The sequence below is a fragment of the Staurois parvus genome, unplaced genomic scaffold (genome assembly GCF_062004578.1).
Source record: "Staurois parvus isolate SC_StPar_1 unplaced genomic scaffold, SC_StPar_1.0 ptg002537l, whole genome shotgun sequence".
Classification (NCBI taxonomy): Eukaryota; Metazoa; Chordata; class Amphibia; order Anura; family Ranidae; genus Staurois; species Staurois parvus.
The window spans coordinates 72802-80321 of NW_028320333.1; the positions used below are offsets into that span (position 1 = coordinate 72802).

At 48.0% G+C, this 7520-nt stretch overlaps 1 pseudogene; it reads right to left on the reverse strand.

Annotated features, from left to right (window-relative positions):
- Positions 1–807: 807 nt before the first annotated feature.
- LOC149430674 (U2 spliceosomal RNA) lies at positions 808–922 on the reverse strand (annotated as a pseudogene).
- Between the last annotated feature and the right edge of the window lie 6598 nt (positions 923–7520).

The following is a 7520-nucleotide window of genomic DNA, read 5'->3' on the forward strand; positions in this document are numbered from 1 at the left end:
TAAAAACCCGTAAGTGTCCGCAAAAAAGTGCAAGTGCAAGAACACACACACGAAAAACGTGCACTTAGGGGTGTGTTTGTCCTACCCCCGAAAGGGTTGGACCGTTCACCCGATCCCCCGGGGCACGAAGCTCCTGACAGGGACAAGGTTCCCATTTGGTCCTCCTGGCCAAAAGGCCTGGTGGACCACCGTTCCTTATGCCCAGCCGAAGCCGGACATCCAGTACTAGGCAAGGGGGTTCTCCCTAAGAGAAAACCCCCTAGGGATCAGGGGAGGAAGGAACCGTATGGCCACACATCCTCCCCCTAGACTTCAGGTAAGGCCCGAGGACCCACACCCTCCATCCGTGAAAAACACACACATAAGAACAGAAAAAGTGACAAAACGTGGGAGTGATTTAAATAAATAGAATAAAATAAAAAAGTGGTACCGTGCCTAATAGTGCAGAGACCAGGCCCTGAGGCCTGTAGCAAAAATTGCCCTGGACTTAGCCAAAAGACCTGGTCCTTAGGGCGCTGTGCAAAAAGAAGTGAAAAACAGTGGCCATGTGTCATCTTCACACCGTGGGGTCCCACACCCAAGTGTTACTAGTGACACCCCTGAGAGCGTCTTCCCCAGGGGGCACTGAGTTTGCGGACTTTTTGCGTCCCCAGCCCCAGGCCAGACCAAGGTAGCACGTTCAGATCAGGAGGTACTGGGTCTTTCCGGTCTCCCCAGAGGAATTACTCCCAAGGCCCCAGAACGAATCATGGCGCTCCCTGGTTTCTGTCCCTCCGGTACTAGCCTTCCGGACCCCCATCATACCAGTGAGGGTACTATACAACAACCATCCCCGTAAACTAGAATGGTTGGGAGCACCCCCACTGGACACTGATAAGAACAGATACTACACTTGATCTTAGCCAAAAGGCCGAGAAGCCGTTTATATACGTGGACCAGACGGGAAGTGGTTAAATATTAAATTAAATGTGCAGCCAATGCAGGAGGTAGTGCAATTAGACGGGAAGTGGCTGATAGAGACTGTAGTAGATCAACAGCGCACTGAGATGGGAAAGGATGCATTGTAGGCTTTCAGTGGGCAGTAATACCAGGGCTCAACCACCTGTTTTTAACCGTTCCCAGTTGCCTGTGTAGAAGAAGCTTTATGGTTTTATCCAGGCCCCTCTTGAACTTATTGAAGCAAAATCATAACAACCAACATTGGAAACCGCCACCTATGGTGGCATGGTGCTTATTAACCCCTTTGCGCTGGTGCCTCCCGGCCCTTTAAGAGGTTTCAGAAGCCTGGGGGGGGGGTTTTAGGGTCAAGTGACCGCCATGATTCGCTTTCACGCTTTTCATGCTTTCTCATGATTGGAGAGGGTCCCGATCGCAAGGGGAGTCCCATCCCGATCCAGCGATGTGCATGAGAGCTTCAGCTTTCCTGGTTCTCTCCCTCCCCATTGGCTGAAACATCAGCGATAGCTATTGGCTCCCGCTACTGACAATCTCACAGCCAGTAAGCCAATGAGATAGTGGGGACAGGGCCGAGCCGTGCTCCATGTGTGAATGGACACACAGAGCAGTGGCTCGGGAGCAAGCCTGCTTTGGTGCCTCCATAGCAAACTGCTTGCTATAGGGGCACTAGGCATGAGGGAGGGGCCTGGAGTGTCGGCGGGAGACCCAAAAGGAGGAGGATTGGGGCTGCTCAGTGCAAAAACATTAAAAAGAGCAGGTAAGTATGACATGTTTGTCATAAAAAAACCTTTAATATCACTTTAAGATGATAAAAAAAAGAACTTTCACTAAATGTTTGCTCCCCTCTTTCTTCAATACTTACCTGAGTTCAGTATCGATCCAGCGCTGTGCATGTCTTCAGCAGTACTGCTCTTTCTCCCCGTTCTCACAAGACAAATCAAAAAATCAAAGCCATTGGCTCCTGCTGCTGTCAATCAAATCTAGTGAAGAGGGAGACGGGGGTGGGGCCAAGCCGCACTGTCTATGGACACACACAGCCCGGTTCAGGAGCCGTCCTGCACCTCTGCCCACATAGCAAGTGGCTTCCTATGGTGACACACAGAAGGGAAGGAGCCAAGAGCACTGGTAGGGGACCCCAGAAGAGGTGGTTTGGGGCCACTCTGTGCAATACCAGCATAACATTTTTTTTTTATTTTAGGTAAAAAATCAAGCCTTTAGAATCACGTTAAAGACTAATTTCACTTTTGTGAAATAAAAAACAATCCCCTCTGGGTGATCTTTGAGAAATTTTTAACAAAGGTTGTTGCAGTTTTTGTTGCATTTAAGAAAAAGCTGTTTGTTAATGTCAATGTGCAAAGTGAACCTGAATGGGAATGACTTTGACAAAGTGTTAGGGTCTGCATCCTTTCTGAAGTGATTAAAGGATAAGTTCACCTTTTGACAAAAATAATAATTGCACATTTTTGCACGTAAAAAACTGCATTTATTATATTTTGTTTTGGGAGCGTGTAAAGCATTGTACCAGTCCATCAGCAGATCGCCGGTGCCATGCAGGTCTCCTGCACATATAATGACAGGAAGACTCCATGAACCACCGCAGAGCTCACAGCACCATCCAGGTAGTTAATGGAGAACTACAAGCTGACAGCCGCTAAAGCTGTTGGGACTTGTAGTTTTCTCATTTGCAGAGGACATTTTTAAAAAAAATTTGACAGCTAGTGGGGAGAGAAGATCCCCCGCTATCTGTCAAAGCAGGGGGAGCTGGGGCCCGGTCGATTCATTACATGTTACACCCTGAATATGGGCGTAACATGTTATGAAAGGTGAACTTATCCTATAACCCTTTATTATTAGGGTTATATATATTTAGTGCTGACAATTTACATATACATAAAGGACATTGCATCAAATAAAGAGCTGTAGGGTATACTACCCCTCCCAGGGGCGAACTGACAACTCATGGGGCCCCCGGGCAATAGGGGATCATGAGGCCCCTGTGTCCTCGCCCACACTCAAACCACACCTAAAAAAGCCTATGAAAGGTACCAGGGGCATCTCATGGGGCCCCTACTGACCCCGGGCAATGCCCAAATGGTCAGTCCGCCCCTGACCCCTCCAAAAGGTACAGAACACATAGCAAATCCAGGGCCACCCTGGGAGGCTGTATCTCCTCGTATGGATGGTATGAGGCTTACCACTCTACTTGCAAATGCATGCAGCTGAGACCTGAGTATTTATTTAAAGCCAGACTCTGGGCACAAAAACTTTTTATGTAATTGTATACCTCAATAGCCAAGGATATAAATTATTTATATCCTCAATGACAACAACCTCCTCGATCCCCTACAGTCCGGCTTCCGTCCCCTACACTCCATCGAAACCGCCTTACTCAAACTCTCCAACGACCTGCTAACCGCCAAAGCTAATGGCCACTATTCAGTGCTCCTACTCCTTGACCTCTCTGCGGCCTTCGACACAGTCGACCACCCCCTCCTCCTCAAAAAACTACACTCCCTCAGCCTCAGAGATTCTGCTCTCTCCTGGTTCTCATCCTACCTGTCACAACGCTCCTTCAGCGTTACCTATAATGCTACAACCTCCCCCTCACTCCCCTCTCTGTTGGGGTCCCTCAAGGCTCTGTCCTTGGGCCCCTTCTCTTCTCCATCTACACCTCCTCCATTGGCCAACTCATACACTCTCACGGCTTCAACTACCACCTCTATGCCGACGACACACAAATCTATCTCTCAACCCCCCACCTCACCCCCTTGGTCTCTGCCCTAATCACACACCTGCTGAGCGACATATCAGACTGGATGTCGCTCCACTTCCTTAAACTGAACCTCTCCAAAACCGAGTTTCTTGTCTTCCCCCCAGCCCGGACACCACCCCCCATTGACTTCTCCATCACGTCCAACAACGCCACCATCAAACCCGCCCCGCAGGCCAGAGTACTTGGTGTCATTTTAGACTCCAACCTATCCTTCCAGCCCCAAGCCCAATCTTTAACCAACTCATGCAGACTCCACCTCCGCAACATGCAGACTCCACCTCCGCAACATCGCCAAAAATCCACACGTTCCTAACCCCAGAAACCACTAAACAGCTCATCCACTCCCTCATCATATCACGACTCGACTACTGCAACTCCCTCCTCACTGGCCTGCCTCGCCGCTGGCTATCCCCGCTTCAGTCCATCCTGAATACGGCAGCCAGACTCATTCACCTTTCCAACCGCTCCGTTTCCGCCACCGCCCTCTGCCAGTCCCTACACTGGCCTCCACTCAGTGTCCTCCACCCCCCTCTGCCAATCCCTCCACTGGCTTCCGATTGCACAACGGATTAAATTCAAAATCCTAACACTGACGTACAAAGCCGTCCACCATACTGCCCCGAACTACATCACCGACCTAATATCCAAGTACCACCCAACACGCACACTCCGCTCCTCACAAGACCTTCTTCTCTCTAGTTCCCTGGTCTACTCCTCCCATGCCCGCCTCCAGGACTTCTCCAGGGTGTCACCCATCCTCTGGAACTCCCTTCCCCAACCCATCAGATTATCACCTACTCTCCTCTCTTTCAGGTGCACCCTGAAAACCCATCTCTTCAAGGAAGCCTACCCCACCCCCTGCTAACTTGCCGACCTCCTCCACTCTTCCTACCACTCCATCCCCCACAGCTATCTCCTCCTGTGCCACCATCCCCTCCCTCCTAGATTGTAAGCTCCAAGGAGCAGGGCCCTCGATCCCCTCATGTTTTGCATTGTATTGGTATTGTTCTGTCACATGTTCTGTCCCCCTTTGTAATTTACAGCGCTGAGCCAACTATCGGCGCTTTATAAATACTGTATAATAATAATAATATTACGTGTACTTATATAGCGCTGTCCATTTACGCAGCGCTTTACATATATATTGTACATTCACATCAGTCCCTAACCCTCAAGGGGCGTACAATCTAAGGTCCCTAACCCTCAAGGGGTGTACAATCTAAGGTCCCTAACCCTCAAGGGGCGTACAATCTAAGGTCCCTAACTCACATTCATACATACACATACTAGGGCCAACTTAGACAGGAGCCAATTAACCTCCCAGTATGTTTTTGGAGTGTGGGAGGAAAACGGAGCACCCAGAGAACCCACGCAGACACAGGGAGAACATGCAGACTCCAGGGCAGATAGTGTCATGGTTGGGATTCCAACCGACGACCCGAGTACTGTCAGGTAGAAGTGCTAACCGCTTAGACACTGCTTTTAGAAGCATCTCACCAAACTGTAATTTCGGTTGCAGGGGATGCCTAAAATCTGACTTATATCTTGGTGCAGACCTCTGGGGAACATCAGTGAGCCAATCGCACAGGCAGGAAATTACATTTCTGGGGATGTCCTGCACACCAACCATTTACTGAACAGCTCCAGGTTGCCATATTGTATTGAATTTTACAGAAAATGACAGCACTGCAGAGTGGAAAGGAAAGATAGTTTTGAGTAACATTTAAATGACAACATGATTTGTCACCATTGTATTTGCTATATTATTTTTCTTGGTTGTGATATTTTTTTCCCTTGAAAGCTGAGTTACCCTTTAAGGTACCTAAGAAGGGGAAGTTTGCTTTGCCCCTGAAACGCGTCGGTCATTTAGTATTCTCTTTTATCATTAAGGTGTGGACTCTTGGACGATGTTTGGCGCTCTCTGACTTTTACACAATATTCAAGATGACCATGTTTTGTTCTCTCCAATGTCCCAGCTCCTCTGCCCCGACTACCCAGAACTCACCTCAACCCAATATGCAGGTGTTTTTTTTTTTACAAATGCAAAGGTCGGCAGCTTTGTGTAGAATGCTCTTAAACTGTTTTACTGCAAGTCCAAAAGGAGTACAAAAATCCCAATACAGAGAATGTTGACGCGTTTTGTCCCGGGTGGCCTTTAGTCATAGTCCGTGTTTCATTATTGGTTGCAGCTCTAAAATTTTGGCTTTCTCCTCTTTCATTCTTGATGACAATGGAACTACACGACCAATAGGGAAGGAGAATCACCCCAGCGGGGACACAGACAGCAATAAAATACTGAAAGAGGTTCTAAGCCTTCTTGCTCTAAACAAAACTTAAAGGGGGAAGAGAAAGTAGAAGAGGAGAAAAAGAGGAGAGAGTGAGAAGGGTGAGGAAGAGGAGAGAGAGAGAAGGGTGAGGAAGAGAGAGAAGGGCGAGGAAGAGAGGAGAGAGAGAGAGGGTGAGGAAGAGAGGAGAGAGAGAGAGGGTGAGGAAGAGAGAGAGAGGGTGAGGAAGAGGAGAGAGAGAGAAGGGTGAGGAAGAGAGGAGAGAAGGGTGAGGAAGAGGAGAGAGAGAGAAGGGTGAGGGAGAGAGAGAGAGGGTGAGGAAGAGAGAGAGAGAGAGAAAGAAAATGATAGAGAATGAGAAAAAGAGAGTAGGAGAGATAGCGATGGTTGAGAAGAGAGAGAGATATGGAGAAGGAGAGAGACAGAGAAGAAGGGGAGATAGAAAGAGACAAGAGAAGGAGAAGAGGAAGGAGAGAGAGAGGTCTGTCCATCACAGCGAATGACAAATTGAGGAGAAAAGGAGGAAGGAAAAGGCCAGAGCATATCACTGAGCTCCTCCATGCTCTCCCTGGACATGCTCTTTATACAATCTAAATGGCAGTTCATATGTTCTCAGATTTACTTGAATAGAAACTTGTAATGAGAGAAAAATGGGGACTCCAGTTACTGACCACCTGAAAATGCTAATTTTCTGGTTGTCATGCTGGCTCCCCTGGCTTTAGTACTGATCAGCAAATGGGTTAACCACTTGACCTGTGGAATATTTACCCCCCCTTCCCGACCAGGCTATTTTTTGCTATACGGCACTGTTACTTTGACCCCCGGTTCTCATATATGTGGCCGTGCAGGCCACGTTTTGCACGGGCACGAGAGCCCATTCATTTGAATGGACTCCCGTGCCCCGTGACACGCAGGGAAAAAAGTCCCTGCACTTCTGCTGAAAACGCAGCCCACACGGGAACATCGGTTCCCAGTACAGTTGCGTTTTCCAGTGTGGGCGGAGTGGCATTAGAACTAACGGCACCTTCCCGCCGGTCCGCATTCCTCTGTGCGGGTGGTGCGACTGCACGGAATTTTGTGCGGCTCCGCAGCCGCACCACCCGCACATATATGAACCTAGCCTGAAAATTGCGCGGTCATGCAATGCTGTATGCAAATTAAATTTATGTAATTTTTTTTCCCCCACAAATGGCTTTCTTTTGGTGGTATTTGTTTACCACTGAGTATTTTATTTTTTACTTTCTGCGCTAAAACATATCCAATAAAAAAAAAAAAATAAATTTAGGCCAATATGTATTCTGCTACATATTTTTGGTAAAAAAAAAATCTCAAGTGTGTATTGATTGGTTTGCAGAAAGGTTATACTGTCTACAAACTATGTATATATACCTGAATTTTTATTTATTTATACCAGTGATGGAGGTGATCAGGGACTTATAGCGGGACTATGATATTGCGGGCGACAATCTGACACTAATTGACACTTTGTGGGAACTAGTGACACT